This window comes from Somniosus microcephalus, chromosome 4 (assembly GCF_052327205.1).
Source record: "Somniosus microcephalus isolate GS21.2 chromosome 4, FLI_Smic_1.0, whole genome shotgun sequence".
NCBI lineage: Eukaryota > Metazoa > Chordata > Chondrichthyes > Squaliformes > Somniosidae > Somniosus > Somniosus microcephalus.
The window spans coordinates 276,763,473-276,790,816 of NC_140990.1; the positions used below are offsets into that span (position 1 = coordinate 276,763,473).

The 27,344-nt window shown below is 46.7% G+C and overlaps 1 pseudogene; it reads left to right on the plus strand.

Moving 5' to 3' along the window:
- The first annotated feature begins 1,681 nt into the window (after positions 1–1,681).
- LOC147120481 (glucose-6-phosphatase 2-like) lies at positions 1,682–26,082 on the plus strand (annotated as a pseudogene).
- The last annotated feature ends 1,262 nt before the right edge of the window (positions 26,083–27,344 follow it).

Sequence of the window (27,344 nt, forward strand, 5' to 3'; positions counted from 1 at the left end):
CAATGTGCAACTTCCATTTTCCAGATCACATAGGCCAGAACTTTAACTGTTTGCCATCACTTCTGCTAAATCAATGCACAAAAGGATGACAATGGCAAAAATTAAAGACAACAGAACAGAACACCCAAGTGACTACCCTTGTGACTAATTGTGCTTTATCTTCTTTTTACACGTACTTCTACATGGTGCTTCCCCTGTGGCTTCAGCAGATGTGGAGGCACCTTGTTCACTTTCATGCTGTTCCTGCTTCGACAACTTTGGCGGGCGTCCTCTGGGTTTGCGAGCCTGTGAGGGCTTGGCAACAGACTGCTCCTCCTGCGTCTGTGCAGGGGCTGAGACACCCATCTCAGTTGGGTGAGGACTCTGGTGGGGCTCTGACCGAGGGCTGATCAGTGGCATGGGAGTGTGAGCACTTAGAGAGGAGCCCCCACTTCCTTGTTGCCTGCCACCAACATCCCTCTCATGGGTCAGCCCCACTTCAGTGCTAGCAAGTGGCTTGACAGCACCTTGCTGCACATCAGGGGGTCCATGAGGACCCATATCTGCACTGGCAGTCCTACTCAAAAGGACTTCCATGAAGCTCTGGTTTCTCTGCTCAATAGCTGCCCATTGCTCTTCCAGAGATGTCAGTCTATTCTGAACATTCACCATGTTTTCCAAACTCTGGCGACTTATTTCCTCCATGGCCGTAGCCATCCTCTCCTCTACCGTAGCCATCCTTTTCAGAGAGGTAGCCATCCTTACCATGGAGCTAGCCATACTTTCCATGGAGATTGCCATCCTTTTTGTGGTTGTGCGCTCATGCGCCATTGCCTCCACAAAGGCACTGCTCATGTTAGAGATGGACTCCTCCATCCTCTCCACACTCGCAGTAACTCTGGAGACAAAACCTGCCAGAGACTCCTGCACCTGTTCCTGGAGTTCTAGCACCGCTCTCTTTCTGGATGGACCCGGAGCACAGGGTCGATGTGCAGCTGAGCAGAGCTGGGAGTGCCCTGTGGCCTCCGACGAGGACTCTCCACTGCTGTCCCTGTCTCCACCACCTGCTGATGCTCACTTGTGAGATGTGATGCACCAGGTGACAACACTACTCTATCTCCCGAAGGTCCACCGAGGTGTGCGTATCTGCGGTGGTGCTGGATGCGCTTAATTCTGCTGATGCTGCACCCTCAGAGGTTGCAGCTTCCTCTGATGAGTCTTCCGGCTCAGGCTCTTCCTCCTGGACAGTGGGGGGCGGGGGTTGGGGGTGGGGGGGCGGGGGCTGGTGGGTGGCTGTCAGTGGTCCTGTGCGGGAGTAAAGGCATGAGTTAGACATGTGATATTAACGTAGCAGGCACATGGAATTGTGCAGATGATCATAAGTCAATCTGTATGGGCATCAGATGCCATATCAGTCACTCATGCAACATAAATGAGCGAGATGCAAATCAATTCTGTCACCAGCTTGCTCTGCTGCGCCCGTCCCCCACTTCCAGATCCTCATCGCCTCCAATGATTTCCAGGGCCGCCTCCTCAGCATTGGTGAGATGGGCTATAGAAGGTGGTCCTCCTCCTGCCTTAGCCCTCTCCCTCTTATTGTGGGATCTCTTTTCCTGCAATGAGGGACACAAGTGGAGTTTGAGTGAGAATGATGGAGTGAGTGTAGAGAATCCATAGCGTAGATGCTTAGAAGTAGACAAAGATGGAGTGAGGTGCCGATACCAAGGGCCCTCCCTGTGGGTTGTTAGTTGTTGTCATAGCATCACAGTGATAGCGAGTGTGAGGGCAGCATAGTCGAATAGTGAAGTGATTCTGTACATAGAGAGAGAGGGATGGTTATGGGTGCAAGGGATGTAAGGGTAAAGTGGGATGTGCAAGAGTAGGTTGACAATGCAGAGTGCTGGTGATGAGAGAAGATGGGAAGCAGGTTGAGGTCAAGTGTGATGTTATACTCACTTTTCCTAAGTGGACCAGGTCATTGAACCTTTTTCTGCACTGTACCCAGGTTCGAGTGCACATGGATCTGGAGCTCACCTCCTGAGCAATTTGCAGCCAGGCTGCTTTGCTTTGCTGTGGTGGCTTCTTCCGCCCAGAGGATGGGAAGAGTACCTCCCTGCGCCCTCTGACTCCCTCCACAAGAGCATGGAGGGAGTCATCATCAAATCGGGGAGAGGCCTTTGCCCTTGAGGTAGTCATAGCAGCAGTTGTTGGAAGGAAATCCAGCAGCAAATAATAAGAGAATGAACCAAGGCTGTATGGGCCCCTTAAATGCAGCTGGCTCACAGATGTCAGCAGAGGTGAGTTACAGACCCAAAACACTAATAGGCTAAATAAAAATAAATTTTTTTAAAAAGCACTAATTGGCCAGGGGAGCGCACACGCCAGGACTCAATAGCCCAATTAGGGCAAAATTGCAAATTTTTATCGTCTGAAAGCAACGGCAGGACCGGAACCCGCCGACCACCTGACCTGCATCCAACCCGCCACCAATGGGAAAATCGCAGCCACAGTATTACTCAACTCTGTCAGCACACAACTTGAACAGTTTCCAATAACTTGTGAAACAGAGCCAGGTAAGATTTGTAAAGTAAAGTCCTGGCTTGTTTTCAAACATTTCAATGGTACTTTTTAGTTATCCCTTCATTATAAGCATTGGTTGCAATTTGGGATTAAATAATTTCAGTACAAATAGCCAGTGACTACTTACACATGTAATAAATTAGTTGTCCAATAGTACTTTCTTTTCAATTGAAAAGTAACTTTGCAGAGATTGTAAGAATTGACAAGAGGACAAAACATCCCTTTCAACGAGAAAAATTCAGATTGAATTTCGGTAGAAGAAATTGTTCCTTTGCTGTGTTTCTCCTCAGTGAAAGTGCTAAATTGCATGGATGAGGTTGAAGGATTTCATTGTGTTCCAGAATATTTTGTCAAATAGACTGAGAATATGAAGCACAGATAATAAAGCATGCTTTTGAGAAGAATGTTTTTAACATTGAGACTGATTTAATTTTTTTTAGACAACTGCCATTTTAAGAGCAACAGGAATAAATATTCTATTAGGAACTTCAACATATCAAAATATTTAACAATAAATATCCCAGTACAGCTAAAAGTTAACTATAATAAAAGTGGTTGGCAAAGACAATCCATGTGTCATACTGACAGTGTGCATCCTTGGAATTTGTATGGGGTACAAGCAGCTGTCTGAATTTACTGCTCAGTCAAAGATTGGTCATTTGAAGTGCAGTGGGGCCTTTTATATGCCAAAGCAGGCTAACTATACTGTAAAGGAGTCAGGACACGGGTAAAGCTCATTCACGTAGCTCATGGCACTTTTTGAAGCTGAGTAGGGTAGTTCTCCTGGTATTTTGGGAACATTTATAGCTATATTGATATTTTCTTTCCACTGTAGTTAATGCAAAGTGCACTAAAAATAATATAGGGGGAAATTGGTTCAAGCCCCATTCCAGAGACTTGAACACGTTATTTAGGTTGCAGCGTCAGAGGCAATGTTCCTTTTAATTTTTTTTTTGGGTGAACAGCCTCTTTAAGAGACTGCATGGCCCATTAAAATTTCCATGCATGCGGGTTTTTCCCCATTGTGAAGCCGGCAAGCAACCTGTGCGGGACCTCCAGACCGCTGCGCAGCTTAACAGGATCATTGGTCAGAGGTGCCATCTTTTGGATGAGACATTAAACCAAAGCCCTGTCTGCCCTCTCAGGTGGACGTAAAAGATCCCATGGCACTTTTCGAAGATGAGTAGGGTTGGTATCCTGGGAACATTTATCCCTCAACCACCATCACTAAAATATATTGGGGGGAAAATTGGCTCGCGCCCCCTTTGGGGTGATAACTTCGCCGGGGCACTACTTTTAACGCCCCAAAAAAGTTAGCACCCCCCGCGCCCGAAATTCAATGGTAGCGCCCCAAGCAGGAGGCGAGTGCTACTGGAAGTGCTCCCCCTCCCTCTTGGGGCGCTTCCATTGAATATCGCGGTGCTACATGCAGCAGCGCTGCGGTACTGCAGATCTTCCTCCCCTGCTTAAAGAGGAGGGGCCTAGCGCAGCGCGCACCAGGGCCCTGCTGGACCACTGGGGAGCGGGGTGGCAGCAAAAGAGTCCGGTACTCAAGAGGAGTGACGGGCTGCCCGATCACGGCCGGCACCCCGCAGCAGGAGGCCAGAGGGGGCAGGTGCTGGCAGGTGGCCCAAAAAAAATGGCCACCGGGCACCTGCCCTTTAATTATCGCTGCCCTGGCCGCATAAACACCCCCCCCCGACCCTGTTGGACGTAGCGTCTGGTAGTAGGTCAGGGGGCACGAGCCAAGTTTGCGGCCGGGGCGCGAATGGGGTGCTGCGCATGGTGATGACATCATCGGCGGAGGTTTAGAGCAACGGGGTGATATCAGCTACAACTGCTGCTAACCTCCCGCTGAATCTCGCGGGAGGCGTTAGCGGTGCCGCGCCCAGGCGCTAGTTGCTTTGCGCAAAACAATCACATTTTTCCCCCATTATCCGGTCATTTATCTCAGTACAGTGTACTTGTTTGTGGGGACTTATTGTGTGCAAATTGGCTGCTGCATTTCCCTACATTCCAACAGTGACTGCATTTCAAAAAAGTACTTAATTTACTGTGAAGCGCTTTGGGACGTCCTGAGGTTGTGAAGGCGCTGTATAAATGCAAGTTCTTTCTTCTTTTCAGTTGTAGTAAGTCACGTAACACTAGTGTCAGCTGTTAGGGATACAGCAATGCCAACCCCACAGTCTCATAAGTCTAGTGACAAATTCTTAAAAATCAAGAGGTATATAAATCATGAGTTGCTATTTTTTTCAAACATAAACCAATATAGAGTGACAGTGACTTTTATAATTTCTAACAGGTCAAAGCTCTTTACAAAAACTATATTAGTGCACCTGAAAATGCTTCACAAAAAACTTTAAAAAACTATAAGTGGCTGGTGATCTGAGCTTCTTTGTCCTCGTACCTTGCCTGAGACTGGGGCAGGGCTTCAATGCCGTGTGCAAGTCTCCTTCAAAGGAGGAAGTTCAGTTCTTCTCGACATAGAAGTTCCTTTCAGGTCGCCATGTTTCATAGAAACATAGAAGATAGGAGCAGGAGTAGGCCATTCGGCCCCTCGAGCCTGCTCAGCCATTTAATGAGATCATGGCTGATCATCCAAATTCAGTACCCTGTCCCTGCTTTCTCCCTTTAGCCTTAAGAAATATATCTAACTCCTTCTTGAATGTATTTACTGAATTGGCCTCAACTGCCTTCTGTGGTAGAGAATTCCACAGGTTCACCACTATCTGGGTGAAGAAATTCCTCCTCATCTCTGTCCTAAATGGCTTACCCCTTATCCTTAGACTGTGACCCCTGGTTCTGGACTCCCCCGCCATTGGGAACATCCTTCCTGCATCTAGTCTGTCTAGTCCTGTTAGAATTTTATAAGTTTCAATGAGATCCCCTCTCATTCTTCTAAACTCCAGCGAGTACAAGCCCAATCGACCCAATCTCTCCTCATACGTCATTCCTGCCATCCCAGGTATCAGTCCAAGTCGGTGCCCATCGGCCACAACCAAATCCAGTGCGAGCTGTCCGCCCCCCGACTGCCGCCTGAACCAGTCAAGGGGCCACTGCAAATTTAAAAGTCTGCTCTGCCAGTGATGTTTTGAATGCTCCTTCAGGCGCCACAAAAATCTTCTTACCTGCTGATAGCCCCTCCATGGCCCCTCCCCCGGGATTGTCTCTTCCGTTTTTAAGACCCACATCTGGCTTGATTCCACGGAGAGAGCGCCAGATCTCCTGTCCTCTTCCTGATCGGTGAGCTGCCTGTCAGTGGTCGTTCAGCGCTGGCAGCTTGCCGATATTATTCTAATGAGGCCCGAACTTCGTGAAAAGCCTCTGCCTCTTTCGCAGGCACTGCACGTGTGTGTGACTTTAGAAAATAATTGTGAGATTTCGATGTTCCATCGCGAGATCATGAATGAGGCTTCACTTCACTCAGAAATTGCGTCTCTCACGATAGCAGATTCGTGTGAGTTGGCATGTCTGGGGATAAATAGTTAGGCCAGTGCCCTATTTGAGTTGATGTAAACTACCAAACTTTAGAGAGCCACAAATATCTACATTTAGCCTAATTCAAAACATTTATTTTGATTGCTGCACTCAGTTAAAACACGGCAGCATGGATTCACAGAGACAAATTCTCTTTCTGTTTGCGCACATGGCAATTTCTGCTACATTTAAAGTATTTGTGCCTCAAATTGTGGGAGTGTCTAAAAAGAGTAAGACCTTGCCTTCATTATTGCTTTCTTATTTATTCATTAGTAGTTTTGTGGTAATTTCTCATTGGTGTTTACATCCACCATTTCATGGGGCTTTTAATAGCTTTTGTGCCTGTTTCCCCAGGCAGCCCAATGGGACTGTGTACAGGTCTGATATCTGTTAATCTTACTGAAGGGGGCAGATATACTTGGTGGATCTCTGAACTTAGTGGTCTTGAGATAGTGTGACAACCCTGGTGATCTCTCTGCATGCACAGCAGCCTCATTATTTGAACTTGGGATTCACCTTATATTGAAGCCTATAAATTTGCATTCAATGTCTAAACTAAATGACTATCTTCCCTATTTTATTCTAATTTAATTTTGTACCAGGAATTTCCAGATGAAAGTTGTTGTATGTTTTCTTTTTTAGGCAGTCCATCAGGACATGCTATGGGCTCTGCGTGTGTTTGGTATGTTATGGTAACAGCAGTACTTGGTTATACAAGACCACAGAAAGTAGGAAAACAGTGTACAGCATATCGGTAGGACTTATTCCTGATGAGCATATGCCATCAGAACGTAACTGATTGGCTTGATTTCTTGTTAAAAAATATTTTTAAAGATTTAGGGAGAAAAATTCAGTTGGTTTGCGCCTCCCATTAGCACCTTAAGAGGGCGCTAATGGGGCGCAAAGCAACTAACGCCCATGCATGGCGATGTTTGCGCCATTCACGAAATTAACTAGACATTTTGCACCATGCATTCTGAGAGAGAAAGAGAGAGACTTCTGGAGAGATTCAACGCTGTGCGAAGGAGTTTTGGGTACTGAGCAGCACTTTGCAGGTTCATTTTGATTTGCCCTTCCTTGTATCGATTTAGAAGAGACTGTGGGGGCTGCACTCTGAGCTCTTTCCCTAGGCCTCTCCATTGTTCTTTCCAGCAGATTTGATGTACAGGTCTCTCCAGGCCGAGATTCAAGGCTGCAATGAGCAGGATGTGGATGGAGAGCAAGATCAACCCTCCCCTTTAAGAACTGGCCAGCGCCATTGTGTCTATGTTCCATTGCTGACTGACATCACATGAGCTTCGCCAGCGCTCTGAGGTAGCGCCTCGCTTCTCGGCCTTTGCGCCTTAAGAGAGGTGTGTAGCGCCTGATTTAGCGCTCCAATCAACTCCGGGGGCGATAAAAGCTGAGTTTGCAGTCGGAGGCGATAATTAGCGCCAGGCACTAAACTTTGCGCACGGCCAATAATCGCGCCCCAAACGGGGTGATACTGAATTTTTCCACCTTAGTTTCTTCTTTCTCAGGCTGGTCTGGTCAGTTCTTTGGATAGTTTTCTGGGTCACTTAGATCGGTGTCTGTGTCTCCAGAATCTTTGTAGCTACACATTTCCCACATCAAGTTGTACTAGGAGTTATGGGAGGTAACATTTTTTCATTGTTTGCCGTGTACATGGATATAATGGACAATGACTTGTGAATGTCGTTTCAGATCTTTTAACAGTTTCAACCTAAATTTACATCCTGTTAGTAAAGGCAAAAGGTTGTGATGCAAATGCTACAGTCACCTCTTTAAAGCAAGGAAAAGCTTAATGCAAATCAAGCCCACTGATGGCTTACATACATTCAGCTGCAGCTGATGGCTGCTGGCTGCTAAAAGTCACATCCCTTATGGATACAGAAAACAATGATGGAGAACCAAAGGGTAATAATATTATATATCATTAGGGATCTTAAATAAATCTCTGTAAAACAGAGGTATTACCCAATGTTGTGGTGCTATCTCTACTCTGAGTCTACATTTAGTTTTAATGTGTATGTTCCATTTTGAGTTACAAGCTGACACTCATTCCAAAGGGCAGGAACATTTGCAAAGAGCAAAGTCTGAAAGTTATCTAAGGTTCTTGCTACCTATGTCTACATCTTTAGATAATTGAATGTAGAAGTTCAAACATAAATTATGCAAAGGCAGGGGGCCGTTCACAGACAATTCAGTACCATTTCACAACTATAAAATATTGCTTTTAATATCTCATTTATATTCAGATGATCCAGGATAAATCCTATTGCATCTTGGATCACTTATATCATTTGCATAATTTATGGTCACAAATTATAAATTGTCATGCTATATGATCAATAGCACATATGCACAGGCCACTGAAATCTACAATGGCATACTGGTATCACTGACTGTAAGGCCGCGATTTTATTAATGGAAGCGGGTTGAGTGTGGGACAGCTGGTTTTCGGCTTCCAGTCCCGTCCCCAGCTGTATCTGCTCCACAGACATGATTTTGCTTTGATTGACCTTGTTAAGCCCGCCCTGCGGGCTTGCCGGCCAATTAACAGGAAGCGGGTCTGATGACGTCATTTGATGATGCGTCATCTGCTGGTTTATTTAAAGGGACCATGCACAATTTTATTTTGACAGTTGATTTCTCAGTGTTTGACAGCAGTGAGGTGCTGAAAGCACTGACAATCACTGCACAAAGGTGACCTCTTGCACCCAGGCTCTCCAATGACTCCCTCCATAAGCTGGAATAGATGGCAGCTGCAAGTGAGGTGACAGAAGCGACCTATCACTGGTGAGAGAGGTTCTCCCAAAGAGTTGGCACTGGACATGGATTTAAAAACTTGTAAGCTAAAGAAATCTGTAAATGTTTTAAAAATGCAGTACCCAACATTTTCGTTGCTCTGAAACTCACCATGTGCAACATTGGATCCTTCACACCACTTCTGCAGCTGTCATCATTCCACAAACATTACAGCAGACTCACAACATGCCACACTTACCTGGCGTGGTGTCCGGACATTGGGAAACCCAACCCAGAAGCGGGAAAATCCAAAAATAGGCTGACAACTACTGGCAAGTACCTGTTAATAGGCAGGTAATTGCCTTTAATCCGCTTTCCGCCGTTAGGTGTTGGGTCCATTCGCAAATCGGGGACCCGACACTTGGGAAAGCTGTTTGGAGGCGGGTTGACGGTGGGTTCGGGACCCGCCATCAATCATTTGCACTTTAACCTCTGACCCGCCTCTCTGAGCGCCGACAAAATTGCGGCCTAAATGTTTTCTCCCTACTCCAATTGCCAACCATGTACAAAAGTCTTCTGCTGGAATCCACTCCACTGAATGATAATGCAGCCAAATAGCACCTTCAGTGTCAGTTGCAAACTGGATTATGGAGGAAATTTGAACTGACTTGTAAACCAACCTACACTTAGAAAAGAGACATTTAAAAAAATTATTCATTCATGGGATGTGGGCGTTGCTGGCAAGGCCAGCATTTATTACCCATCCCTAATAGCCCTTGAGAAGGTGGTGGTAAGCCACCTTCTTGAACCGCTGCAGTCCGTGTGGTGAAGGTACTCCCACAGTGCTGTTAGGGAGGGAGTTCCAGGATTTTGACCCAACGATGGTGAAGGAACGGCAATATATTTCCAAGTCAGGATGTTGTGCAACTTGGAGGGGAACTTGGATGTGGTGGTGTACTCATGCGGCTGCTGCCCTTGTCCTTCGAGGTAGTAGAGGTTGCGGGTTTGGGAGGTGTTGTCAAAGAAGCCTTGGCAAGTTGCTGCAGTGCATCTTGTAGATGGTACACACTGCAGCCACGGTGCGCCAGTGGTGGAGGGAATGAATTTTAAGGCGGTGGATGGTGTGCCAATCAAGCGGTCTGCTTTGTCCTGGATGATGTCAAGCTTCTTGACTGTTGTTGGAGCTGCACTCATCCAGGCAAGTGGAGAGTATTCCATCACACTCCTTACTTGTGCCTTGTAGATGGTGGAAAGGCTTTGGGGAGTCAGGAGGTGAGTCTATCACCACAGAATACCCAGCCTCTGACCTGCACATTTAGCCACAGTATTTATGTGGCTGGTCCAGTTACATTTCTGGTCAATGGTGACCCCTAGGATGTTGATGGTGGGGGGATTCGATGATGGTAATGCCATTGAATGTCAAGGGGAGGTGGTTAGACTTTCTCTTGTTAGAGATGGTCATTGCCTGGCACTTGTGTGGCTGACTGTTACTTGCCACTTATCAGCCCAAGCCTAAATATTGCATACGGGCACGGACTGGTTCATTGTCTGAGGAGTTGAGATTGGAACTCAACACTGTGCAGTCATCAGCAAACATCCTCACTTCTGACCTTAAGATGGAGGGAAGGTCATTGATGAAGCAGCTGAAAATGGTTGGGGCTAGGACACTGCCCTGAGGAACTCCTGCAGCAATGACCTGGGGCTGAGATGATTGGCCTTCAACAACTACAACCATCTTCCTTTGTGCTAGGTTTCCAGTGTTGTAGCTGTACTGGAACAGCTTGGCTAGAGGTGCAGCTAGGTCTGGAGCTCAAGTCTTTGGCACTACAGCTAGGATGTTGTCAGGGCCCATAGCCTTTGCTGTATCCAGTGTGCCCAGCTGTTTCTTGATATGATGTGGAGTGAATCAAATTGGCTGAAGGCTGGCTTCTGTGATGGTGGGGACCTCAGGAGGAGGCCAAGATGGATCATCCACTCGGCACTTCTGGCTGAAGATGGTTGCATATGATTGGTCCCCTGGCTTGGTGGTAATGGTAGAGTGAAGGATATGCCAGTCAATGAGGTTACAGATTGTGTTGGAATACAATTCTGCTGCTGCTGATGGCCCACAGCACCTGATGGATGCCCAGTTTTGAGTTGCTAGATCTGTTCTGAATCTATCCCATTTAGCATGGTGGAGGGTGTCCTCAGTGTGAAGACAGGACTTCGTTTCCACAAGGACTGTGCGGTGGTCACTACTACCAATACTGTCTTGGACCGATGCATCTGTGATAGGTAGATTGGTGAGGTCAAGGTCAAGTATGTTTTCCCCTCATCTTAGTTCTTTCACCACCTGCCGCAGGCCCAGTCTGGCAGCTAAGTCCTTCATGATTCGGCCAGCACAATCAGTATTGGTGCTGTCGAGCCACTCTTGTTGATGGACATTGAAGTCCTATATGGTAGCATAGTGGCTATGTTACTGGACTAGTAATCCAGAGACCTGGACTAATGATTCAGAGACATGAGCTCATACCCACCATGGCAGCTGGGGAATTTAAATTCAGTTAATTAAATAAATCTGGAATAGATTATGTAACTACCGGATTGTTGTAAAAACCTACCTGGTTCATTAATGCCCATTAGGGAAGGAAGTCTGCCGTCCTTACCCGGTGACTCCAGACCCACAGCAATGTTGTTAACTCTTAGCAAGCCATTTAGTTGTATCAAAACCACTACGACCTTCACCACACAGACTGCAGCGGTTCAAGAAGGCAGCTCAAGGCAATTAGGGATGGGTAATAAATGCTGGCCTTACTAGTGACGTCCACATCCCAAGAATGAATTAAAAAAATATTTCAACTACCCTAATGCATATCTTTGGTGCAATAGCAACATAGAAGTCACTTCTTCTGAACAGCAATTTGGCAACATGAAGGAAATGGGCAGAAATTGTGTGCTACCTTCATTCCGGAAATTACAACTTTGCAACCTGGTGGTAATCAGCAGGAGATTTCCTTGTTCATGATTTAATCTGATGCCATGAGACTTCATGGGGGCTGGAGTCAATGTTGAGGACTCCCTCTCGACTGTATACCACTGTGTAGCCACCCACCGGCAGGACAGGTATGACTATGTTGTAGGAATGGCTAGATTCCTAACTAAAGGACTGAGGTCGAGTCAGTCTATCAAACAAACGATGTTTAATACTATGAACACGAAAACACAGGAGAACTGCATTACAGGTCTGTACTCATTGCTGGCTCCACGAGGACTGGCTAGGGCGGCTCCCCAGCCTGACGTCATGACATCATCACGTTTTCCCGCTGCTGGAGGATCACGTGATCAACGTGATGACGTCATCGCGTTTGGTCTCATTCTTAAAGGGACCGCGCTATGTACATGCAATGATATGAACAAAGATACAGATTCATTCTGTAGCTAATAATTTGTTAAAGATAATTATGTACATTAGATCAGAGTCCCCTGGTGGCTCTGCCACATGCGCCCCCCGCAAAATTGTCTTTAACAGTAAAAGTCAATCGACTAGGAGGTCTGACAAGCCTGTCAGAGCGACTCCTGTATTCTTGGAATGGACGTTGTTGAACAGTGGGCGGGCTGGCAGATGGAAGCCTTCGATCTGGCGTGGATGTAGCGGGAGGTTGACCACGTCGTGGTGGCTGTGCGGTCTCTACTGGCCGGTCGATGTCCAGGTGTGCCGGTTTGAGATGGTCAATGGATATGTGGTCGGGTTTACCACCGATGTCTACAGAGAAACTCTTGTCGCCTGTCTCCAGTACACGAAAAGGGCCTGTGTAAGGGGCCTTGAGCGGATCCCTATGGGCATCATGATGAATGAATATGAATTCAGCATTCTTTAGCTCCGCTGGTACGTGTGAAGATGGAAGGCCGTGATGCGAAGTTGGAATAGGCGCAAAAGCCTTGGCTGTTTCCCGGTGGCTGCTGAGTTGGTCATCTGCGGACCACGGCTCAGTTGGAAGCGGCAGGAAATCTCCCGGTGCGCAGAGTGGCTGGCCGTACACGAGCTCCGCGGCGGACGATTGCAGGTCCTCTTTGGGTGCCGTGCGGAGACCCAACATGACCCACGGAAGCTTATCCACCCATCCGGCGCCTTGGAGGCTGGCCCTCAGCGATGCCTTTAACGATCTGTGGAAACGTTTGCACAAACCGTTTGCTTGCGGGTGATAGGCCGTGGTGCAGTGAAGCTTGGTGCCGAGACCCTGGGCCACAGTGTTCCAGAGCTCGGAAGAGAACTGTGGACTGCGGTCTGAAGAAATGTCCGCCGGAACGCCGAAACGTGCGACCCACGAGGAGAGGAATGCTCTGGCGACATCAGCGGACGTAGTAGACGCCAGACGAACTGCCTCTGGCCATCTAGTAGTACGAGCGACCATAGTGAGGATGTGTGTGAACCCCTGTGATGGTGGAAGTGGCCCGACGAGGTCCACGTTGACATGGTCGAATCGACGCTCTGGTACTGCGAACGTGGCCAATGGGGCCTTAACGTGACGTTGCACATTAGACGTTTGACAGACGACGCAGGTGTTAGCCCAGTCGCGGATATCCTTACGCATTCCTCTCCAGACCGACTTAGCCGACATTAATTTTTGAGACGCCTTCATGCCAGGATGCGAAAGCCCATGTATGGCGTCGAAAACTTTGTGGTGCCAGGCAACTGGAACGATCGGGCGGGGATCTCCCATGGAGACATCGCAGAGTAACGAGGTGCCTGCAGCGTGGAATTGAACATCGGCCGGTTGGAGGCTAGAGGTGTCGCTGCGATATGCCTGTGTTTCAGGGTCGGATGCCTGATCGGTAGCCATGAGGGCATAATCAATGCCCAGCTGGACCGCCCGTACGATCGTGCGAGAAAGGCAATCAGCTTAGTTGTCCTTGCCAGCTACGTGTTGGACGTCTGTCGTGAATTCTGAAATGAAAGTTAGCTGTCGCTGCTGTCGAGCCGACCATGGTTCGGCGGGCTTGGCCATGGCGAAGGTCAGTGGTTTGTGATCTACAAACGCAGTGAAGGGATGTCCTTCTAACAAAAAACGGAAATGGCGGATAGCCAGGAACAGCGCCAGCAACTCCCGGTCGAAAGTGCTGTATTTGCGTTCGTTGCGCCGGAGTTGGCAGCTGAAAAATGCCAGAGGTTGCCACGTCCCGTTGACCTACTGTTCCTGCACAGCGCCTATGGCATAGTCAGAAGCGTTGGTGGTAATGGCGATGGTGGCACCTGGCAGCGGGTGCGCCAACATAGTTGCATTGGCTAGAGCGGTTTTTGTGTTGTCGAAAGCGTTGTCCATTTCGACCGTCCAGGCTATTGTATCCTTGCTGGCCTTGCCTTTGAGGGCTTCATAGAGGGGCTGCATGAGTCGTGCTGCCTTGGGCACAAAGCGGTGGTAAAAATTCACCATGCCCAGGAATTCTTGAAGAGCCTTGGTGGACTGCGGCCTTGGGAATGCCGTAATTGCTTCGACTTTTGACTGCAGCGGAATTGTGCCCTCCGACGTAATGCGGTGGCCCAAGAAGTCAATCTGTTGTAGGCCGAACTGACACTTGGCTGGATTGATTATGAGGCCATGTTGGCTGAGGCGCTGAAAGAGGGTGCGGAGATGGCAGATGTGTTCCTCTTTGGTAGAGCTAGCTATCAGGATGTCGTCCAGGTAGACAAATAAAAATGGAAGATCCCGCAGGACCGAGTCCATTAGTCGTTGAAAAGCCTGTGCTGCGTTCTTGAGCCCAAATGGCATCCGTAGAAACTCGAACAGTCCAAAAGGAGTGATGACAGCCGTTTTCTGGACGTCCTGCGGGTGTACGGGAACTTGGTGGTAGCCATGGACGAGGTCGACCTTGGAGAAGATTGAGTGTCCCGCCAAATGGGTGGAGAAATCCTGTATATGCGGGATCGGGTACCGATCGGGAGTAGTGGCGTCATTAAGGCGTCGGTAGTCCCCACATGGCCGCCATCCACCGCCGGGCTTCGGGATGATGTGGAGAGGCGAGGACCAGGGACTATTCGACCGGCGAATAATCCCCAGCCATTCCATAGTGGCAAACTCTGCCTTCGCAGCCGCGAGCTTGCCGGGTTCCAGGCGCCGAGCTCGTGCGTAAACCAGAGAACCAGTCATAGTAATGTGGTGTTCGACACCATGCTTAGTGGCCGAGGAGGAGAAAGTGGGCTTGGTCAGCTCCGGGAATTCACCTAGTAGGCGAGTGAACTCGTCCGGCGAGGACAACGCGCAGGCGACAGTGTGCGACGTTGCAGAACTGCGGAAGCAAGGGCTGCAAACAGAAAACAGGCTTCTGAGATGGGATGGTTTGATAACAGAGCTGTAAAAACCACACTAGCTTTGAAATGGGAATTGATTGTTAATGCCAATACAAAGGCCCTATTGAAATAGCAGTTTGGCGCTTCCGAAAGGTCTGCGGTTTGGAACCAACAGAATGAAATGACCCAAGTAAAGTGTTAAGAACTAACACATGAAACAGAAACAGAATATTAAAAAATCATGTGCCTTTGAAAAGATGACATCAAGTAAAAGAAACACCTGCTGGTCAAATAGTTTTTATGTTAAGCTTGGAAGACAGGAAACAAAAGATTAAATATGCAACCAACTAAGATAGCTAGAAAACAAACAAACACCCTGGTTAAAGTGGTTTTGATTTACATATAGTAAATATGATACCTGCAGAACACTTTGAAGATATGACTTCAATAGATGCACCAAGCAATTACATTGTTTTTGTATTGAACTTGGAACACCACGGAGTCGCAATGTCTGCTAAAACCAGTTAAGCCAATATTAAGAATTGAATGGAAAATCTTCGATAAGAATTATATCAAATAAATATTGCTGTCATATTGTTTTTATGATAACTATTGAACACCTAAAATAGAGACATAATTATGCATGCAGCAGCTAAACTGACAATAAGATCAGTAAGAATTCAACAGAGAGAATGAATAAGACAATTAGCTTACATCAGCAGGAAACTTCAAAGAATAAACCACTAAAAAAAAGAGTATAAAAGATAGAGCTTTTCAGATGAAAAGTCAGAAGTCGCTGAACGGGCAAATGTTTCTCAACTTCACAGGCACACTCTAAGTTTTTAACTTTGAGTCTCGGATAATCAAGGTATTTGATTTTGGTGGATGTTCTGGATTTAGAAATAAGTAAGAAATGTAGAAATGTAACGAAATAAAGATTTGAGAATAAGGATCTCTGATAAGAAATGTAAGCTATTTATATTTTGAATTGTTAATGTTCTGACTGACTCAACAGCTGTTAAATGAATGTCAGCTCTTAAATAAATCTATATATTTTTAGAATTGTCTCACAGAGTGTTTCTGTATAAACTCGCGAACGCAATTTCTGTACACTCTTTTGTAAGGAGTTTCAGAATTCTGGGGTGTATTCCGGACCCTCATAATATCCGGAAGGTTACAGTCTAGTTAATTAAAAGTGCTATCCGGAGGACGGTAACATCTTCAGTCGTTCTTTTCCTTTAGGGAGAGATAGCCTAAACCTTTAGACCCATTTAAGCGTCTTATAGAATTCGGCTATCTCTAACTTTAGTTGAAGATGAACGTCTGGGGAATACGCCTGATCTGGGGTAGCCCGAAAAGGGCTAGGACTTGTAATTATCCCTTCAATGTGACATTGGGCCTCCTGCTGTGCGCACAGCTTGAAGCAGCGCGTTCGTTACTGGGCTGTGCACTAAATTCATTCAAATTAGCAGGCAGTACCAAATTAATGTGCTGCCTGCACTTTCTAAATGGGCGCGAGCAAATCTCGCCTCACGGTGCCCCTGCCCATTTTCAGGCCTTATCGAATTTCACCCCCATAGGTTCTTGACATGCCTGAAAAAACTATAATTAACTGTCACTTGTATGGCATCCTGTATGTACTGGTTCTCAGAAGGCTAAGGGATAAATATTGGTTGCAAAGTTTGGCTCCGTAGCGCCGGTAGTTTTGGCTGGTTTTGAAGAAAAATTGGTGTCCACCTCACTTCCGCCCACTTCCGGCATGGCCTATGCTGAACGGCATTTTGGTGAGGGCAATAGCGCAGGCGGTATGTGCATGCACTGGCAGCATGCACTGTAGGTAGATTGTGACATCAGTCAGTGTGTAACGCTGATTTGATACACAACCTGCCATTTTCTACCTGGCCACCCTGTTCAACACCCTCTCCTAAACACGCACAGCTGAACATGCTTTCAACTGCATGAGGGACCCCCCCACCAGTGCTACTTAAAGTGATACATCCAACTTGCATTTGTTGCTTATTGTATTGCAATGTATTGGCTCGTGCAGAGTTTGTAGGAGTACTGGGTTGCTGGAATACATTTGAAAAGTAGCTAAAGTGTGCAGGGAGTGCTGTTGGATGTTGGGAAGGCATTGGCTGCTACTAGAAGGCCTCTGAGTACACCACTTGCTCCCAGTTAAGGGGGCTCTAGTTGCAGTCCCCCTTGCGCTGCAGCATCAGGGAGATGGAGCGAGGCAGCAAAGAAGACAAGCTGCTCGCAGAGGGAGGAGGAGGGGAAGGAGGGCTCTCAGCAGGAGGCCTAACCCACCTAGAGTCTTCAGGGAGCACTTCTCCTACCTGTACCTAAGCCAGGTGCATTTGGCGGCTCCACTTCACCAAGGAGGTTGTCACAGGATGCTGCCACCTCTTGGAACCAGACCTGCAGGGCGATGGCGGCTCTGCCAGTGACCCTCAAGGTAACTGTGGAACTGATTTTTTTGCCAGCGGATCCTTCCAGGCTGGAACAGGAGACATAGCAAACATCTCGCAGTTCGCTGTCACTCGCTGCATCTGGGTGGTCACAGAGGCTCTGTACTCTAGGAGAAGGGACTTCATTGTCTTCTCTCTAAACAGAGAGAAACAGGAGGAGAGTGCACGTGGGTTTGCCAGGATAGCGATTCCGTATGGTGCAGGGTGCCATCAACTGCACACATGTGGCTTTGCAGGCGCCGCATTTCAATGGTGAGATGTACCACAACCGCAAAGGGTACCACACACTTAATGTGCAGTTGGTGTGCAACCACGCCCAGCACATCATGTTGGTGAATGCCCGCTAGCTTGGCAGCAGTCATGATGTGTTCATCCTGCGCCAGTCTGGTATGCCAGCTATCTTCCGGCCACCATGTCAAACCAGAGACTGGCTGCTCGGCGAAAAGGGCTATCCGTTCTATACCTTGCTGATGACACCCCTCTGCAACCCAACCACTCATGGCCAGCAGTCATATAATGACAGCCATGCTGCCACGAGGAATGTCACTGAGCAGATTATTGGGGTGCTGGAGCAACAGTTCCGCTGCCTTGATCACTTGGGAGGAGCCTTCCAGTACTCGCTGGAGCAGGTATCCTAATTCGTGGTGGTCTGCTGCATCCTCCACAACTTGGACAACATGAGGGTGCAGCCCTTGGCACCACGGGTTCTGCGACCACCTCAAGAGGAGGATGAAGAGGAGGAGGAGGAAGGGAGGAGGCAGCCCACATTCCGGACAGGCTGTCTGTGAGTGCATCATCAGAATCCGGTTCCCCTGAATGAAATCTCAGATCCCCGTTGCTCAACACTTTCCCACCTTACTATCCCACTGTCACGGAACATCACAGCGTCCTCTTGGCCACAATGCTGAAATGAAAACCACCACAAAATAAACATTCCAAACCACATTTATAAAACATTCAATCAAATACTACATAACAAAGTCAACTAATCACCCTTGTGCATTCCCTTAGTGCCTGTCCTCTGTGTGCCTTTGCCTACTCTAGTGCTCCTGCAAAGTCCTACCCCAGTGCCTACAGCATGGCTGGTGGAAGGCTGCTGACTTTCAGTGGGCGAGACTGCAGATGACCTTGCAGGACGACCTCGATCAGCTCTGGACCTAGAAGGCCTGGCTGCGGACTGCACCACCTCGGCATGGGCAGCAGTGGTGGGAGGACAAATGCTGTCATCATGAGAGAGGACAGCAGGTTTGTGCTCCGTGGAGCCAGTGCCGCTCCCCCAGGGAGGCGCCTCAGCAATCCTAGTAATCTATTGGGGGACAGATTGCTGGACTGCTGTGACACCCTGCAAGCCCATTTCAACACAGATAAACGCAGCCACGATGGCAGCAGTCTGAGCTTGCGTGGCAGCAAGCTGAGCCTGCATGAGAGCAGTCTGAGCTTACATGACAGAAGTCTGAGCTTCCACTGCAGCACTCAGATGTTGGGTCGCTTCCGTTTGGTTGCAATGGAAGCAGAGACATTGGCCATCAGACCCTGCATTATGGTTGGGTCCATAAGTGGGCTAATGGAGTTGCCCATTACTTCCATCCTGGAAATCATGGGCTCCAAGTTCTGTGCAAAGCCCTGTGCAAAGTTGGTGCCAGAGTTCTCCATGGTCCTTGACAGTGGCAACAGGCTCTCTGGCAGGCCTGCCAATGCACCAAGGATTTCTGTGCACATGCCCATCACCCTTCTTCTGTAGGCCACCACACTGAAGTCCTCATCTGAGTCTTCTGCAGCAGAACTAGTGTGCGGCCTCACCTGCGGTAGCACCTGCGCTCCCTTTTTCCCTGCCCTAGCTGTAGCCCACTCCCATTCATGCCCAGTGACTCACCACATGCAGATCCCAGCTCTATACTACCCTCTAAAGTACGCGCAGTGCCAGTATCTGTGCAATAATGTCAAGCACTGTCTCCTCCAGCTGGGTAAGGATATGCAGGATTGACCATCCCCCATCAGTTAGCTGCTGCTGCCTGCGGTTCTGAGCCACCTTGGCCTGCAAGAGAAAGGGAAGTGTGTCAGTGAGTGTGGTGCAATGTGTTTAGGTGATGTGCCTGTCATGGTTGAATAGCTGGCAGTGTATGCAAGGCATGAGATGTGAGTGTGAGGCTTGCAGCAGTGCTAAGTGTATGAGGGTGAGGTGAAGCTATGAATGTGAGGTTTGAGTCATGATTGCTGGAGATTGTTGGTAGGTGACTGATGGGCGTGTGGTGCATTGAGCAGTGTGTGAGGCTAGTGGTGCATGTTGTGTATGTACCTTTAAGAGAATAACTGGTCTCAGACTGCGGTACCGGCAGTGACCACCCCTGTATAAAAGGCGCTAGTGAGCCTCTGTTGTTTTCAGTTTCACTATTGACTTCCATCAGTAAAGACTTGTTTTGTTCAACTCCTGCTGTCTGTGTCCCAATCATTCACGGACATAATACTGGCGACGAGCAGATACGAACTTACCTACAGTCTGCACCACCTCCTGGGATCCATTCCTACTGCGAAGTGAGCAAAGGTCTTTACCAGTATCACCGATTGGTATTCGGAGTAGCATCGGCACTGGCGATATGGCAAAGAGCGATGGAACAAGTCCTGCAAGGGATTCCGGGGACTCAGTGTTACTTGGACGACATCCTTGTGACAGGTGAAGATGACAGTGAACACCTTAACAACCTAGAACAGGTGCTCACTAGACTACGGGAGCATGGACTACGAGCCAACCGCCCCAAGTGCGAGTTTTTTAAGAAACAGATATCGTATTGTGGCCACGTGATTGATGAAGAGGGGTTACATAAGTCCCCTGACAAAATTGAAGTGGTTGTTAAGGCCCCAGCACCTGAAAATGTGTCGCAACTGAGGTCATTCCTCGGATTGGTGAATTACTACCATAAGTTTTTGCTGAATTTGTCGACAATTTTGCACCCACTGAACGCCCTGCTACGAACGGGGGTAGCATGGAAATGGAGCAATGATTGTAAGCGGGCCTTTCAGAAGAGTAAGGACTTAATCACTTCAAGGGAAGTATTGGCTCACTACAACCCAGCACTGCTGATCAGACTGGCGTGTGATGCGTCTCCCTACGGCATTGGGGCGGTACTGTCACATAAATTCCTTGATGGTTTAGAGAGGCCGATAACTTTTGCGTCACGCTCGTTAACTTCTGCCGAGCGTAACTACGCCCAGATTGACAGAGAGGCCCTCAGCCTAGTGTGGGGGGTGAAGAAGTTCAATCACTACCTGCACGGTCAAAAATTTACTCTACTAACCGATCATCAACCTCTTGTCTCCATTTTCAACCCTCAGAAGGGCGTACCGATAATGACAGCACAACGGCTGCAGAGGTGGTCCCTTTCCCTAGGGGCGCACCAATATGACATCGAGTACAAAGGAACTAAACAGCATGGGAATGCTGATGGATTGTCATGCCTACCGTTGCCGACGGTGGAAGAAGAAGACCTTGCAGTGGATCCAATGGAGTTATTCCACTCGACCATAGTCGAATGTCTCCCTGTGACGAATGCAAATATAGAAAAGGAAACACGGAATGACCCGACACTATCACGGGTCTATGATTTAACGGTGAAGGGATGGCCAGCACATGGCGAACCACTGCTGCCAGCATTCTCGCCGAGAAGAGAACAGCTGTCAGTGTGCAGAGGAACCTTGATGTGTGGATCCAGAGTAGTAATTCCACCTAAGTTGACGGATAGAGTGCTCAATGAGCTTCATGAGGGTCATCTGGGTGGGGTAAAAATGAAGAACTTAGCCAGAGCGTTTGTGTGGTGGCCGGGAATCGATAGAGAAATCGAAGAGATGACCAAGAGCTGTGCAGGATGCCAGAAGGTCCAAAACGCCCCACCACAAGCTCCTCTGCATCCATGGGAGTGGCCCTCATCTCCATGGCAAAGGGTGCACATTGATTTTGCTGGTCCCTTCATGGACTCGATGTTTTTAATCGTGGTGGATGCACATTCAAAGTGGCCAGAGGTAATAAAAATGTCCTCAACCACCACGGAAAAAACTATCACAGTTTTACGAACCATATTCGCCAGGAATGGGCTGCCTGAACAGATTTGCTCTGACAATGGACCACAGTTTGTGTCTGAAGAGTTCCGGAGGTTCTTAAAGAACAATGGTGTTAAGCATTACACATCTGCCCCAAATCATCCAGCCACTAATGGATTGGCCGAGAGGTTTGTCCAAACATTCAAGAAGGCTATCAAGGCAATGTGTAATGAAGATATACCCCTACAACACAAGGTGGACAACTTCTTGTTTGCCTACTGGAATGCGACACATGCGGTTACCAACCAAACTCCAGCCATGATGTTCTTCAATCGAAGACTACGATGCCGCTTAGATTTGGTTAAGCCAAACATCCGAAGAGATGTGGAGAACAGGCAGTTTCAAAATATGAATGAAAGGCCGACCAGGAGTTTTAAGATAGGTCAAGCAGTTTTGGCCCGGGACTACCGCACTGAGAAATGGCAGCCAGGAACGATTTGTACACGGCAAGGACCTCTCATGTATACCGTGGACGTTGGAGACAGCATTGTAAGACGTCATGCTGACCAGATTCTAGAGTCACTGGAAAACGTCAACTCCACACCACGATCTGATACACCTGGCAATGAAATCGACGTACCAATTGCAGCTACCGCAGAACTGGTAATATTGGAAGCAGATGAACCAAACAACGACATTGATCCCGACTCAACATTGCCAGAAGAACCTGATACCCCAAAGAGGCGTTATCCAGACAGAATCAGGAAGCCTCCTCAAAGACTGAACTTATAATTGCTTAAACTTAACCAATGTATCTAGCAACCGTAATTGTGATTGTAATTAGTTATCATTTAGTTGTTAAATGAATGTTATGTACTGTTTATCTAAAAGGGGAGGAATTGTTGTGTATGTACCTTTAAGAGAATAACTGGTCTCAGACTGCGGTACCGGCAGTGACCACCCCTGTATAAAAGGCGCTAGTGAGCCTCTGTTGTTTTCAGTTTCACTATTGACTTCCATCAGTAAAGACTTGTTTTGTTCAACTCCTGCTGTCTGTGTCCTAATCATTCACGGACATAATAGTGCAGTTGGTGCGAGAGAGCATTTGAAGATGCATTCACTCATCTTGACCACTCGTGTGAGGTAATTAAACTTCTTTCAGCACTGCATCCACATTCTTGGGGCAAGACTGTTGGTATTGACTTTGTTGGCTATCTGTTCCCACTATCTTCACAGTGTGTGCCTGGACAGCCTCCTGGTCCCCTGTGGATAGAGGACATGTCTCCTCCTTTCCAACCCCTGCACTAAGGCCTCCAGTGCTGTGTCCAAGAACCTTGGAACCCTTTCTCTGGCCTATTGAGCCATTATTCACTCTTCCTCTTTCTGACCCTTGCCTCCACAGCCAGTTGCATGTGCTGCTACAGGCAGAATGCACCTCCCCTTTAAGAGGTCCGGATTGCCTTTAAGAAGTGGAGGCTAGCTTTAATTGTTGCTAGCTTCGCATGAACTTGGGCCCCCTGCTGAGCATTCAGCCACTCAGCAGTGCGTTCAGCACTGGGCTGAATGCTGCAATCATTGTAATTAGCATTGAAGGTCGCACGCTGCCTGCATTTCTTTCAACGGGCGCAGACCGATTGCACATCGCGATCCCCACGCCCATTTTCAGGGGCTATTGAATTTAGCCCCCATTGTTTACTTGCCATATCAGTGGAGCTAATTTTTCAAAAAAGTGACAAGAATTGGCAGAAGAAATGTCATTCATGATGGAAAAAATTCTTGGCTGAATAGAAGTATCAAAAATTCTTTACTGACTTATCAGCCATTTATTTAAACAATCAAAGCAAACCGTACAAATGAAATAACATTAGCCTGGAAATTACACCGTGTGATCTTATTGAATGAACATTTAACACATTGGCCTGCAGTTTTTGCATGGTTTCCGCCCAGATAACAGCATAATCTGGGTGTAAGTGAGTTGCACCTGTAAATATGTTATGCCCAAGAATCCACGATCTTTTAAGTTCGTTCAACAGACCCTTGGCCCAAACCAGTCCCCGTCCATAAAACTGGCCATGCCCCAGGCTGGAAAGGCGAGTTTTTGCCGATTGCGCTCATTCGGTGGGGGGCGGTGTTCATCATATTGCGCCCAGATTCTCAGGTGCACAGGTACCCGTGGTCACATGAATCCAGCGTTACTCACCTGACCAGCAATGACCAGCAGTCAATTGAAGCCACAGGTCTGCACTGTTGCTGCAGAAATACCAACTAGTTTAAAAAGTTGAAGACCAGCAGTGACCAGCAGTCAATACTTTCAGACTGTTCAGTGTGATTTAAATCAATTACTGTGTAAAGTTTCAAAAGTTTGTAAAATTTGCAGGACGGAGAGATAAGTGTTGCTTACCTTGTGGTCTCCAGGCTCACTCTAAAGGGGTATTTGTTTTCCTTACCTTTTCTACTACCCCACCCTAGCACCTTGAGGCCCCATTGGCCCTGTTCCAGTCACAAATCAATTGTGATTGATTATGCTTGATTGCGCTGATTTATGGGAGATTTTAATTTTGGGCGTATGCTAATGATTTTGTGCAGAAACTTGGGCGTAATTTCACCTCGACAAAATTAGCACAGTGCCGGGTGTATTTTGGGTGCAGTTTACTGATTGGGCCCTGAGCGGAAACTCCAGGCTATTCAAATCACATTTGTTTATTCTCTATTTTAATGGAGATATTAACTCATTTAAAATTAACAGGCTAATACCTCTGCCAAAATAGTGGACAGAGGAACTTGATACAAATGCATTAAGTGTTCATACAACAATATCATACAATGCACTTTCCAGACTATGGCCTCGGGTAACAGAAGCTGGTGCCCTGTTGATACTGCCTCCCAGTACAGGTGGATCCAGGACTATTCTGGCTTCATACCTGAACCACCAAAAGGAGATTCTACAGACCATCAGTTATCCGGTCTGGGAGAATCACCTACTGATCACATCATTTGTCCTTTGAATTGTAAACCAGTTCATGCCAGATATTGGAAATGCTTTGCTTTACAAAAAGTTTTACAGTTCTGCAGATGAACCAACATCCCCTGTGATGAAGATATCTTGGTTAATCTTGCTAAATTATCATCTTCAATAAATAAGACATGGTAGCACCGTTGTGTGGTGTGTATATAAAAATAAAGTATAATATTCTGAGTGCAATAATATTTTGATAAGTAGTAATATACATTTTTCAATATCACATTCTTTGTTTAATAAAATCGGATGAATGCACTTGAGGTGACCGTGTGCAGTTTCCATCAAAAATTGAGATGCTATGATATTTTTCTGGATGCTAGGAATATTTGTTGCAGAAGTATTTGAACACATCCCATCTACGCAGGCAACAAAGTTGAAGACATACATGAAGCTAAACGTCTTCTTGCTCCTCTGCACTTGGCTTTTATCTGGCCCTACAACTGATAAATATCGACCTCTTGTGGTGTGTTCAAAAAGCCAAAAAATGGTGGGCAAATCCAGAATGGATACGCATAGATACCACTCCTTTTGCTGGACTTGTGAGAAGTTTAGGTGCTCTGTTTGGGCTAGGACTCGCCATTAATTCCCAAATGTTCATTCAAAGTTGTAAAGGAAAAAGTGCTTACAAGACATGTTTCAAGATGATATGTGTAGCAACTTCACTAACAGCATTACAAGTGTTTGACTTAGTTAAGATTCCAACACACATTGAAATGTTATTTCATCTGCTTTGTTTCTGTAAGAATGCAACTACAGTAAGACCTGTTAATGGGAAGTATATAAAAGAAAGTAGATTAGATATAATGTGCACCTTATGTACTGCAAATCTGCAGCGCTCATGTCAGTTTTTATACAACACCTTTGTTATTGTATTCTAATAACAAAATGCTTAAAACATGCTTAAAATAATATATAGTTGGGTAGTAAGGAGACACTTTTAGCTGGTTTATTAAAGATGATTAAGTTTAATATTAGAAAGAGCTTTGATCAGATTGGAGACATATGTTAGCGTGAAACATAGCATTTATTCAGCTCCTGGTACCTGAGCACTTTACTTCTACCTAGAAGGCTACAAGTTTGAGATTGCCTAACATGAGAATCCATTTTCTTTAGTTGAGATTGATCAGTTCTCTATTAGGTTCAGAATAATGAACTCACACACAACACCACTTCTCCACCATGCTTCAGGAAAGCATTTACTGTAGCTGATCATGGAACCACAATAACCCTTTTTTACACAGAAGGTGCATGAAAAGCTTTATCTCAAAGTGCAACTAATGATGCATTTTTAACAGTTAATTAGAAAATATTGTTGCTGTGATGATTGGATAATTCCCAGGTTATTCAAAAGAATAATGTAAAACAAGCAAACAAAATAAAGTAATTTCTGATGCAATCAGATACTAAAATGACACTTAAAATGACATGATTATTTATTTACAGTTCAAAATTCTGGGTTGGAATCATTTGACAAAATCATACAGTTCATGTGTACACTGTTGGATGTCAAATGATCTTTAGGATTATCAGATATTTTGGATTAAATCAATTTAAATTGACAAGAAATTGCCATACTGAAAAAAGTGACTGATATCACAGAAATCACAGAAATCACAGAAACTCCACAGTGCAGATAGAGGCCATTTCGGCCCATCGAGCCTGCACCGAAACATATCCCACCCGATCCCCGTAACCCCTACACCAACATATATCCCACCCTATCCCCGTAACCCCACGTATTTAATCCCCCTAACACTAAGGGTCAATTTATCATAGCCAATCAACCTAACCCGCACATCTTTGGACTGTGGGAGGAAACCGGAGCACCCGGAGGAAACCCACGCAAACACAGGGAGAATGTGCAAACTCCACACAGACAGTCACCCGAGGCCGGATTCGAACCCGGGTCCCTGGCGCTGTGAGGCAACAGTGCTAACCACTATGCCACCGTGCTGCCTCTATATATTATTACATAGATATAATTTCTAGCAAGATAATACGAGAGGATTAATTTGACCAGCGAAAGATTAGGAGCTTTTGACCTAAGAGCTAGACAGGAGTTATGGGTAAGTTGGACAGGATATGGACAGTAAAGTTTTGGATGAGCTGAGGTTTGCAGAATGTGGAGGATGGGAGATCAGCTAGAACTTGTCAGATCTCAAGGTGACAACGACATGATTGAAAATTTCGGCAGTAGGTGGGCTGAGGCGGGGCAAAGACAGGTGAAATTTCATGGATGTTCTGTTGGTCTCCTGCTATTTCTGGGATTTTCCTCATTGCCTTATCAGGGGCAGAACATTACTTAGAAGGTAAATGAGGCACAGGGATTTCCTAGGGCCAAATGTACTTCTTCTGTGCTTTATATTTCTATGGTGCATTATTATGAATAAACAACAACAACTTGCATTTATATAGTGATCTTAATATTCAAAAAATGTCCCAAGGTGCCTTACAAAGGTGTAATCAGGTAATAATGGATCTGAACCAAAAAAAGTTATTAGAAGGACTGACAAAAGATTCGTCAAAGAGGTGGGTATTTAGGAGGGTATTAAAGTGGGAAAGGGAGGGGCAGAGGTTTAGAGAGGGATTTCAGATTGTGGGATCTATATGGCTGAAGGCACAGCCGCCAATGGTGGAGTGAATGGAGGGGGGAAGCATATGAAGCCAGTGTTGGAAGAACAGAGCATTTTGAGGAAGTTGTAGGGCTGTAGGAGGTTACAGAGATAAGGAAGGGCAAAGCCATGAAGGGGTTTAAACACAAGAATGAGAATTTTGA